The 12,069-nt window shown below is 48.6% G+C and overlaps 1 non-coding gene across 1 annotated transcript; it reads right to left on the bottom strand.

Annotated features, from left to right (window-relative positions):
• Positions 1-8,489: 8,489 nt before the first annotated feature.
• LOC131417988 (small Cajal body-specific RNA 16) lies at positions 8,490-8,674 on the bottom strand. The gene has a single exon (XR_009222787.1). It is a non-coding gene; the product is annotated as a small Cajal body-specific RNA 16 (non-coding RNA).
• Between the last annotated feature and the right edge of the window lie 3,395 nt (positions 8,675-12,069).

Below are 12,069 nucleotides of genomic sequence, written 5' to 3'. Positions count from 1 at the left end.
AATGTTCTGCTGATGGTGGCTGCAGTCCTAAAGCAGTGTTGCATAACGGGCACACAACTGCACAGCTGACAGGCCGAAGAGACACGTGACCTTCCAGTGCCTTACTCAGCTCCACTTTAATTGAATCTGCAATAAAGATCTAGTTTTCCTGTAGCTGCGAAATTGATCTTAAAAAATATCAGAATGAATAATTGTTTTAAATGCATTCATTATGTGTAACCACATAAAATCAAAGCAGGCCTCTAGATTACAAAGATTACAAGGCAATGTACTTTTGTAGTCTTGATAGTAATTTAAAGGATTTAAATGAAATGTATCTACTCTTTGTTGAAAAAACAAGTACATACACAGTCCCTATGAGATGGAAACCAGTAAGAGAACAATCACAGAATGATGGGTGAGATCTGTGATGGAAGCCCGGCTACGCTGAGCCAGGCAGGCATTCACTCAGGCCATCTCTGGCTCCATCTCCAAGGTGAAGGGCACGAAGTCATCACATGTGAAGTGGTCAGTTGTGCCAGGAACTTTACTTGTCATATCCAAACATCTTTTTCCACGTTACTCATCTTGGGACACCTCAGTCATGGCTCAACAGAGCCAAGAGCAAGCCGCCCGCAGCTGCCAAGGGAAAGAACACACTCCCTAGGCATAGATCCGGGATCTTCTCAATGGGCAAATTTGTTAGCACAAGAACAGGAAATGCATACTTCTAATGTAAACTACTTTATTAGGGGGAAAAACGGTCCCTAAAAGGTGAGAGAAGACGAAAATATGAGCTACTAACACTACTCAGAGTAAAAGCCAAAGTCCTGCACTTTCCTACAAGGCTCTGCAAGACCTGGTCCCCAGTTCCCTCCAACCCTCCTCATAAACCCTTGTTTTCCATCATACTTGCTGCCTTTGCACTGGCTGTTCCCTCTGCCTTGGATACACTTCCAGGCCGTCACATAACTCAATCCCTTAGTTTTGGGCCTCTCCTGACTACCCTATCTAAAATTGCAAACTCCATCCTAGCCCTATTGTTCTCTTTTTTTCCAGAGCACTCATCATGTTATCCCACTATCTAATGCTTTCTTTCCTGTCTCCCCTGAACGGGAATGGAAGCTCCTGGAGGGTTGGGAGTGGCCTCTGATTTGCTCCCCATCCTAGTCTAATGTGGCCAGCAGTGACCACTCAATTCAACATGTGTTTAAGACATCAGAAAGCTGTCACCCAGGTTCATAAACCAGAGACCATGTAGCACTCTACTTAAACTTACATCTCCAGAGTTGTAATTCTTTTTTTCCAATTCAACAGCACTTTTCTAATGGACAACCATCAGCAATCTACACCACACTGGCTTTACACAAACTTTGTTCAGTCTTGATATGTACCTTTCAAGTATGAGCAACGTTCTGGCCAGATATGCCTCTAAATCCTTAATACACCATCTGAGACTTCAAATACTGGTATGTGTTGCACTGGATTCCTTACCAAAGAAAATCTTTCACACTGAGTAGAACCATCTGTTGGCACCAGAGGTGAATCCGGATGGAAAGACGCATTAGAACACGCCCCCTAAGCACCGAGTGCCTGACACGCCCCCTAAGCACCGAGTGCCTGGCCGTGTCCTATGACTGGGTTCTGTTCAGCTGGTCCTGACACGATAAACACTTCCTAGGAACTGTATGCAACTGGGATACCCCGGCAGATTCCTCAGAAAGAGCCCAACCCTGCAGATTAACCTTCTGCATAACTTTCTGGTGAAATAAGATCTTGGCTAAATTACAAAACAAAACAAAAACAAAAAACTATAGCAACCGTAGCAAGCTACAAAAGAGAACACAATCTGGTGTAGGACTGCATCCTCTAGTGGACAAAGAGAGAAGTTCAAAATCTCGACTTGCTACAATCACTCTTCAGTTCAATTTTTATTAAGTTTTCTGCTACAGGCCTCTTGTGTCCCTACACCAATTTTTTAACATTAAAAAATGACTTCTTGGGCCAGCCCCGTGGCTCAGCGGTTAGGTGCGTGCGCTCCGCTACTGGCGGCCTGGATTCGGATCCCGGGCACGCACTGATGCACTGCTTCTCCGGCCATGCCGAGGCCGCGTCCCACATACAGCAACTAGAAGGATGTGCAGCTATGACCTACAACTGTCTACTGGGGCTTTGGGGAAAAAATAAATTAAAAAAAAAAATTAAAAAAAAATGACTTCTTAAAGTCCATACATTTCATTATCCATTGCTACTATTAAAAGTACCATCTCTTTGAAAGACTGGATCTTGCCCGCTTCAACCCTCTCTTACATAATCCCGAGGAACAAAAATCATAAATGCTAAGGCCCATCCATGATACACTGCAGCCTATTTTAAATATACGTATGTTCTTTGAGGAAAACAAGTATGCCGTAACCACGCCTAGGCCAGTTGGGGTCAACTCCACCAAGGAGCTGGAACTGAATGACAGCAGGAGACAGCTGTGGAATATTCCAGGAGCCACACTTAGGAATGGCATCAGCCACAGGAAATGTTCTCACAAGTCTCCTCTTCTGGGCTCTAGGCTTCCCTCTGGTCACCTACAAAGGCACTACACACTGCATTAATGTGTAGGAGAATTAATGAAGACTGTGCTCTCGGAGTGCAGTCACAGAGAAAAGGGGAGGAGGTTCAGTGTTAAGAAGCCACATTAGGGGTTGGCCCCGTGGCTTAGTGGTTAAGTACGAGCACTCCGCTACTGGCAGGCCGGGTTCAGATCCCGGGTGCGCACTGACGCACCCCTTGTCCGGCCATGCTGAGGCCACGTCCCACATACAGCAACTAGAAGGATGTGCAACTATGACATACAACTATCTACCGGGGCTTTGGGGAGAAAAAGGGGAAAAAAGGAGGAGGATTGGCAATAGATGTTAGCTCAGGGCCGGTCTTTCTCAGCAAAAAGAGGAGGATTGGCATGGATGTTAGCTCAGGGCTGATCTTCCTCACAAAAAGAAAAAAAACAAGCCTCACTAGTGCAGCATTCCAGCACTGAAACAGGACAGAAACGCAAGGACAAGCAGGCATCTTGGGACAGTGGAAGGCTTCCACGGTAGATTACATCTCTCAGTCCAGGCCACTCTGCCTTAGGACAATCACTCTCTTCTCATCCTTATGTCCCCGTTCTTGGCAGGTTTCTCTGCCCTAACAAGTCCCAGACCAACCCAAATGGACCCACCAGGGACACTCAAGCACCCTCCTCGGTCGATGTCAGAGCCAAATGAGAAAACAGAGGAAGGCACCCACAAGTCACAAAAGCTCTACCAACACTAACCGCATCCACTTGATCATTTTCCATGCTAGAAATAGGACGTTACTTCTCAGATGGGTCCAGGAACTAACACTTCCAATTAACCTCCCAAACCAAAGGGGGAACCAACTCCTCAACCTAGTCTGCAGACACTGTCTTGACATAAGTACAGCCATGTTTGGCCATTCCACTGACTTATAGCCACCAGCACACAAAGAAATATAAAGCTGCTTTCTGTGTGGTGGGAACTGGCCTTTCTCCCACGGAGAGAGTTGCAAGTTGTAATATTTCAAGGCTCTTTGGGCATCGTAGCGCCGGATGGACCGGCCATCTGTGCCGGGCTGGGATGATAACCAGCGAGAACAATGCACGTACACAACTACTGGGCTGGGACGATAGCCAGGGGGCTCAGTGCACATACGCCACTGATAACCATTTGTGCATGGAAACACTAAATGCTTGCTCTGCAAACTCTGTAACTGCTTACTCTAAAAATTACTGATGGTATAAAAACTGCTGAAAACTGAGCCCCGGTGAGAGTTCCACCTGTGGAAGGGACGCCGTGCCCAGGACGTGTGATCCCTGCCCAGCCGATTGTGGGGTGTAGGATGTGATCCCAGCCATGTCGATTGCCAGGACTCTCCTGGCAGTGGGGTGTGGATGTTGAGTAATTGATTTGATGTGAAGTAACTGATTTATTGTGAAATAATTGATCTGATGTGTTCTCTTTTCGGTCAACCTGGTGTTTCTCTTTCCAGTTGATTTGTGTCATTTCTCGTTAGTCGATGTGGGTGTTTTCCCTTTCCAGTAGAGCTGATATTTTTCCCCCTTAATATTTGACCTATTCGGATCTGTTGCAGACTATCGCCTTTACTATCCTCCATATAATAAAATATACCTTCAGTCCATTTGTTTGGACTGGAAAGTTTCTTTTACGTCTCCGATCGAATCCCCCGAACCTCTCATAACAGACAGGAAGCCCCACAGCTGCTCAACAGACTGACACTGAGGACAGACGGACAAGGCCCTGTCCACAGCCACTGCAGGAAGTTGACATCTGCACTCAAGAAAACCACCAGGGGGGAATGCAGCAGCAACTGGGACATCCAAACTGTTTGTTCCAGAAATACCAATGCATACTGTTTCCCCAGTATCCATCTTGACCCAGCATGTGGAGTTAGGCAGTAATTACACTTTCTCCCTCTACAGACAAGTAGGTAGAGAGAGTGTAGGTTAACTACAGCGAGTTGTATGCTCTTGTGAGTGGCCCAAACGTGAACACTAAAACGGTAAAAAGCCAAGAGCCTATAGTAAGCCCCCCCTGGCTCCAAGGCTAGTCCGCTGCCTTGGGAGCAGGCCGTCTTCCTGTGGCAAACAGCCCTCGTAAAGCCCCCAGCACTTTCCCACACTGCAGCACCCTACAAGTTCCGAGCTGGAAACACTGAGAACACTCTGAAAATCTGACGAAAAATGTAAATGACAATAGTGACGGCACAGGGTCTGAAGTGCTCCTGGGGCCCAGGCTGCTCCTGAGCGCTTCACGCGATCTCACCCACCGCCCATCTGGCAGGAGTCAGCGTCAGCATCGTCACGCCCACTTCACTGAAGAGGATGAGGTACCAACAGGGAAGCCCCTGCCCGCAGTCACACAGCAGCCCATGGTAGGGCTGGGCTGTGAAACCCCAAGCTAACTCTGCAGGCCGTGGAGAATTTGGGTTCTTCTGCCCACCGGTGCTGAGGAGGCTCCTGGGTCACTTGACCTGAAGTGCTGCTGTGCTCCTGAACTGCCTACGTGGCTGTGTCTGCCCCCTGCACCTGGAGTTCTTTTAGGTTTCTGGTCTATTATAAAACCCACCAACGGCTTACCGTGCAGTCTCAAAGTTATATTCTTGGCTTTGGCAAGCACTAGCAGGGCAGACCCTCCTGGGAGCTGAGCTGGACAAGACGTGGGTTGGGCAAGAGGCTGTTAAGTCGAGGTTCACCACATATGTCCAAAAACACAGATACAAGCAAGGAGGACAGGCAGGTACCTCAGTGGCATGCCTAGGTCTGAAGTCTAAGGTAACCTTTCTCCACCACATAAAAAACGCATTTATCTGTAAAGCCCTAACCATAACACGAAGAAAGCATGAATAGTCAGGTGTTTGCACTACATGAAGAACCACCATCAATGTGACAGCTAAAAACACAGGCTGGTTTGTCCTTTGTTCACATCAAGACAGCAGGATCGGGGAGAATTCTCTGCTGTGAAGGAGGGCCCCACCCCCCAGGGCCAGCAGTACCCCAATCTCTGTAACACCCCCCCAGATATGTATGTGTACTGGGGGTTGGGGGGGTCTTCTGCTCCCACTGAGAACCTCCGGGGCCAGGGGTGCTAAGTTATCAGCACAGGACACTGGCAGCCCAAAGGGTGTGTGACCCTTGACAGCCACAGTACTAAGCCCCCGAGGCAAGGAGCTGCTCATCCCTGCAGAAAGCTGGCAGTGTGCTCAGTGAAGTGTAGACCTAGGAGCGCAGGCTGGAGCAAGGGCTCGGCACGGGGTTAGCAACTAACATGAGGAAGCAGAGACAGGCAGCGCGTGGCAGCTACCAATGACCAGTTCTGAAGTCAGCGGTCATTTTCTAGCAAATTCTACCCAAAGTGAAGTGGTCCTTCTTCTGAACAAGGTGAACACCACCCTTAACTACACTTGCCACCCCCGTCCCATCAGATTACCAAGACAATGGTCATCTCCCTCCATGTGCCATTTCTTGAGAGTTCAGGCTCCTCAAGGGTGAGCAGTGCCCAACGCTCACACTTCCTATAGAGAATTGTGAGTGGCTCTGGAAGTCACTCTTTAGTTGGGAATAGTGCTGCTAACATTGTATCTCAAGCAGAGGCAACCCTGGGTCACTGGGCACGGAAACCATCAAGCGTATGAAAAGTCTCCTTGTGGGGGCTGGCGCCGTGGCTTAGTGGTTAAGTGCGCGTGCTCCGCTGCTGACGGCCTGGGTTCGGATCCCAGGCACGTACTGACGCACCGCTTGTCCGGCCATAGAAGGATGTGTAACTATGACATACAACTATCTACTGGGGCTTTGGGGAAGAAAAAAAGGAGGATTGGCAATAGATGTTAGCTCAGGGTCGGTCTTCCTCAGCAAAAAAAAAACAGGAGGATTGGCATGATGTTAGCTCAGGGCTGATCTTCCTCACAAAAAAAAAAAAAAAGAAAAGTCTCCTTGGGGTCTGATTCCTTTTATTTATATCCATACAAAACAGGGTCTTAAGCCTGTCAGCATTCAAAAACTACATGGTTAAGAATTAAACCAAAAAAACATGGAAAGTCCTCAGCCAAAACATTACATTTCAGGTACACAGAACCAGGCAGAAAAGAAATCAGCAGATTTTGATCCAGCATACACACAAGTCTTCCAGTAGACTCATCTGCAAAGAAAGTACACTTCATCAGTTTTTATTCTGCTTTAGCAAGTCCAAACAGATAATCTAAAACTGTTAGCACCATAAAATACCCTCCAAAGTCTAATATTAATCTACCTTCCATCCAGAACACGATGTGGAAGGTGCCCTGGAGTGACCCGCTTCTATCAGCCCCTCCTCCTTCCAAGTCTGTGGGCTCCACTGGAGGCTGGTCACCTCCTACCTTGAGGCAATTACAGCATTTCCTAACCCACCTCTCTGCAGGCTGTAACCTGCACACCCCCAGCCGGGGCCGTCCTCAGAGACCCGCCTGTAACACAGCCACAATACACCTGAACTCCGACAAAGCCCCCAATAACCCAACACCAACCTATGTATTCTCATATTTTTCTTCCCTTGTTCTAGCCATGTATTTCCCCAGTTCGGACCTAACTCATGAGCTCCCCACTGCCTCTCAAGCACTTTCAGGCTTCCTGTCTTTTGTCACATGTTTCACCAGTGGAAACAGTCTTTCTTTCCTCGCAGGGTCACATCCTGATGAGTCCCACTGAAAATGCCCCTTCCTGTCGTTCCACAGCACTTACTGACGCCTGCCTCTCTAGACTCTCCGCCCTGTACCACCAGGGACCTCTTTTCTTCACATGACCTCCAACGCACAGACACAACGCTCTGACCACAGTAGGCACTTCAATGTGTCAAAGGTATCACTTCCCAACCTGTGTGCTGACAACACAACCGGCAGAGACAGGAGGAAGCAAGCTGCTCCACGAGGACAGGCTAAACTACAGCCAAGGATATACAAACGAAAAGTTCCACAAGCAGTTATCGCCCACGTGTGAGATCCTCAGAGAGATCACCACGAGGATGCTCCCCAAAGCAGAATCCATCTCAGCCTTTACTCAGGAAAGGATTGGGGACAGGAGATGCAAAAGGGCATCTGCGTGTCACGATTCCAATAAAGGCATCACCGTTCCAATACATTCTAGATCTGCGCTGTCCAACGTGGCGGCCAATAGTCACATGTGGTTACCTACATTTAAACTAAAAATCCAAGTCCTCAGTCACACCAGCCACACTGCAAGTGCTCAATAACCACGTGTGGCTTGTGGCTGCTCTATTGGACAATGCAGATATAGACCATTTCCATTATCGCAGAAAGTTCTATCGGACAACTATTCTGCACGTAGTGTTCTTTCGAGATTCCAGATTTTAGCACATCATTCTCTTGTTTAAAACCCATAATGACCTCTCATATTCTTAGGAAAGACCAAAATGCCCACATGAGCCACAGGCCCTGTGTGGTCTGGCCCTACCCCACCTTCTCAGCTTCATTCCACATCATTCTCCACCTTGCTTTCTGAGCTACAATGGCTTTCTTTCAGTTCCTCCACTAGCCACACTTGCTAGGCCCCGGGGCCTTTGCACATGCTGCTCCCTGGCCTTCCCACGAAACTTCTACTCATCCTTCAGAGTCCAGCTTACGGATCCCATCCTCAGAAAAGCCTTCTAGTCTCCATCAGGGTCCTTGGGATATATGTTCTTACAGGACTGTGCTTTCCTTCAGAGCATTCACCTCAGCTTGACTTATACCCTCTTGAGTGAGATCACTTAATCCTGTCTCCCCAACTGGGCTGTAGCTCCCTGAGAACAGGGACCATGGCTGTTTCGTTCATCTCTGTATCCCTAACACTTAGCATGGTGCCTGGCCACAATATCAATAAATATTTATTAAATCAACACTGTTGACAGATTTTTGAAAACCACCAGCTCTCTGGTGCCAACTACAGCGGTTTTCTTCAGCAAAGGGCCTGTTTGCAGTATCATACATGATCATCAAACTGCTGCTAGAATGTTCACACCTGTTACTGCAAATTCAAACCCAGGAAAACTTCTCCTGGGAACTTACTTTAGGTCAGGGTCGGGCTGCCTGGTACAAGGCTGCACCCACCACTGGGCGGGTTCAACAACACAGGAGCCTTTCCCCAGACCATCCGCCCGAGGACACTTTGTCTCCACGCCTGACATACCTGGATGCCCAAATTGAGGTCACTGGGAATGCGTTCATCGACGGAGCAAGAGGAAATAATGGTCGCATGCCTTACCCCATCGCCGGGGGCTACACAGTGCTTATTTTCTCCGGAAACCCTGGGGAAAAGGAGTAAGTAATACCACGTGCTCCCGGAGGACAAGCCCCATTCGCGGTCTGCGCAGCCCACACAGCCGCGCGGGCTACGCAGCGGGGGCCCGAGGCTCCTCTGCCGGCCGCAGCGAATCCCACCACCCCTCACCCTGGCCCTGGGGCCTGCGCTTGGACCAAGTTCCCTCGGCCTCCTCCGTCCAAGCCCAGTTGCTATGCGGGGGGCAGTCCCTGAGGTCCCGGGCCCGCGGAGCGGCCTCCCGCCCGCCGCGAGGCTTAGTTATCGCCCCGACGCGGGGCTCCACGCCGCAGGCTGGGCCATGCCTGCCGGAGCCTCGCGTCACCCCGCGGCCGGGGGTCGCCCACAAGCCGGAGGGCGTATTTTCCCCGGACACGACGGAGGACGCCTCTCGCCCCACTTCCCGCGCCTGAGCCGAAGCCGCTCCGCACACGCACTTCCGGCCGGAAGTGACGACTTACCATAGAGGCGGGGGCTCGAGGGTCGCCCGCGGCTTTGAAACTGGGTCCTCCAAGGCCGTCTTAAAGGGGCCGCAGCCGGCGAGATGTTGACTAGCGCGGATGAGAGCGTGGGCCAGAGGAAAGGGCCCTAGAGCCAGGAAAGCAGAAGGAACACCTAGTCTCTCGAGAGCGTGCTCGGTGCCTGGAGCCGAGCTTGCATTGTCCCTTCACTCCTCACGCAACCCTGTGAAGGGGGTAGGTACAATGATCGCTCCTCTTTTCCAGATGAGAAAAGTGATGCTCCAGAGAAGTTGAGTTACTTTCCCAAGCTCTGCCGTCCAGGCAGTGGCAGAGCCAGGTTCAAATCCAGTGCACTTTTGACCACCCCAGGTGGCAGGAAGCAGAGAGCTGAGGAGGAGGGGGGTTACATGAAGACGGAGGCTGACTTTGCCTATTGAGATATCCACTGAAATCTTATTCTGCCAAAAACTGAGCATCTGATAAATTCCCTACAGTTCGATGGTTCAACGGGAAGAGGAAGCAATGAGCAGCATTTTACTTTGGGTCTAATCCCGTGATGGAGGAAGAGTTTTCTGGAGCTGTTGAAATAACACATCTTGCAAGATAGTTGATCTCCACCTTCCTTGGCTTAATCACCATCAGCGGCCCCTGCTTTCTGTAGTAGGAATCACAAACCAGCAGGCTTGCATTCTGCCTTGAGGCAGGGCAGGTAACCCTTTGGTTAGCCACAAGCCCCCTCCACTCTCTATTGCATTATACCCACTGTTCTCCGCATGTATAGTACCTGTGGTGCAAGGAACGTGTTTGAAGGTGTGGCTTGGGGTCTCTAGGCTAAAAATCCCAACTTATTGCCATTCAAATCCTTCAGAATCTAGCCTCATTTGCCACCACTCTCTCTCTCCCTCAACCACAGGGAACTTCTCACCATGCCCCCAAATACCCAAACCCTCCCAGCCTCATTTTCCCGCAGGAAGTGACTCTGAAGCTGAGTTTTGAAGGACACGATTTGCCTTTGCACATGGTGTTCCTCTGGCCTGGAATGCCTTCCACTTATGCTATCTCTCCCCCAGACTGAAATCCACAGAGCACAGCAGGAACCAGGACTTGTTGACATGGGGTCTTGGCACCTCACAGAGCCTGTACCTGGTCAATGCTCACTCCAGGTGCTGAGTGAACGTCAGAGGAGGTGAGGCAATCTGTCAGGCCTGCTGCCGTTTTGCTACTGTGCGGCCTTGACCTCACAGGCCTCTGTTTCTCCATGTGTGAGATGAAGAGGCTGGACCGGGTGCCAACTTTCATTTACCAGTGAAATCCTTTTTTTAGATGCAATATTTTTCAGAAATCTAGTAGTTACAAGAGATAAACTTTCTAAAAACAAAAAGACAAGAAACCCCACTAAAAATGGGCCAAGACTTGAATAAACTTATTAGTCCAAAGAAGACATATACGTGGATGATAATCACATGAAAAGATGCTCAATGTTATTAGTCATTAGGGAAATGCAAATCCAAACTGCAATGAGATACCACTTCACACCTAGGATGGCTATAATCAAAAAATCTGAAAATAACAAATGTTGGGGAGGATGTGGAGAAATTGGAACCCTTGTGCATTGCTGATAGAATGTAAAGTGGTGCCACTGTGGAAGATAGTTTGGAAGTTCCTCAAAAAGTTAAACAGAATTATCATATGATCCAGCATTTCCACTCATAGGTATGTACTCAGAAGAATTGAAAATACGGGCCGGCCTGGTAGTGTAGTAGTTAAGTTCATACACTGCTCTGGTGGCCCGGGGTTCATAGGTTCTGTTACCAGGTTCGGACCTACACACCGCTCACCAAGCCATGCTGTGGTGGTGTCCCATATACAAAACAGAGGAAGATTGGCACAGATGTTAGCTCAGGGCCAATCTTACTCACCAAAAAAAAAAAAAATTGAAAATAGAAACTGAAACAGGTGTTTGTGCACCCATGTTCATAGCAGCATTATTCACAACAGCCACAAGGTGGAAATAACCCAAGTGGCCACCAACTGATGAATGAATAAACAAAATGGGATCTATACATTCAGTGAAATGTATTCAGCCTTAAAAAGAATGAAGTAATGGGGCCAGCCCCGTGGCTTAGCGGTTAAGTGCACGCTCCGCTACTGGCAGCCCGGGTTCGGATCCCGGGCAAGCACCGACGCAGCACTTGTCCGGCCATGCAGAGGCCGCGTCCCACATACAGCAACTAGAAGGATGTGCAACTATGACATACAACTATCTACTGGGGCTTTGGGGGGAAAAAAAAAAGAAGGAGGATTGGCAATAGAAGTTAGCTCAGAGCCAGTCTTCCTCAGCAAAAAGAGGAGGATTAGCATGGATGTTAGCTGATTGTCCTCAAAAAAAAAAAAAAAAAAAAAAGAATGAAGTACTGATGCGTGCTACAGCACAGATGAACCTTGAAAACATTATGCTGAGAGAAAAAACTCAGACACAAAAGGCCACATATTGTATGATTCCATTCACATGAAATATATCGAGTGAGCACATTCATAGAGACAAAGGAGATTAGAGGATACCAGGACTGGAGGGAGTAGGGAATGAGGAGGTGTTGCTTAATTCTGTTTGTGATGAAAAAGTGTTGGAAGTAGATAGTGGTGATGATTGTACAACATTGTGAAGGTACTTAATGCCACAGACTGTACATATGAAAATGGTTAAAATAGTAAGTTTTATGTTATGTATATTTTACCACAATAAATTTTTTCCTAATAAAAAAATGGCAA

Source organism: Diceros bicornis, chromosome 18 (assembly GCF_020826845.1).
Source record: "Diceros bicornis minor isolate mBicDic1 chromosome 18, mDicBic1.mat.cur, whole genome shotgun sequence".
Taxonomy (NCBI): domain Eukaryota; kingdom Metazoa; phylum Chordata; class Mammalia; order Perissodactyla; family Rhinocerotidae; genus Diceros; species Diceros bicornis.
Note: the sequence above shows the minus strand (reverse complement) of the source record. Positions and strands in the feature narration are given on the sequence as shown.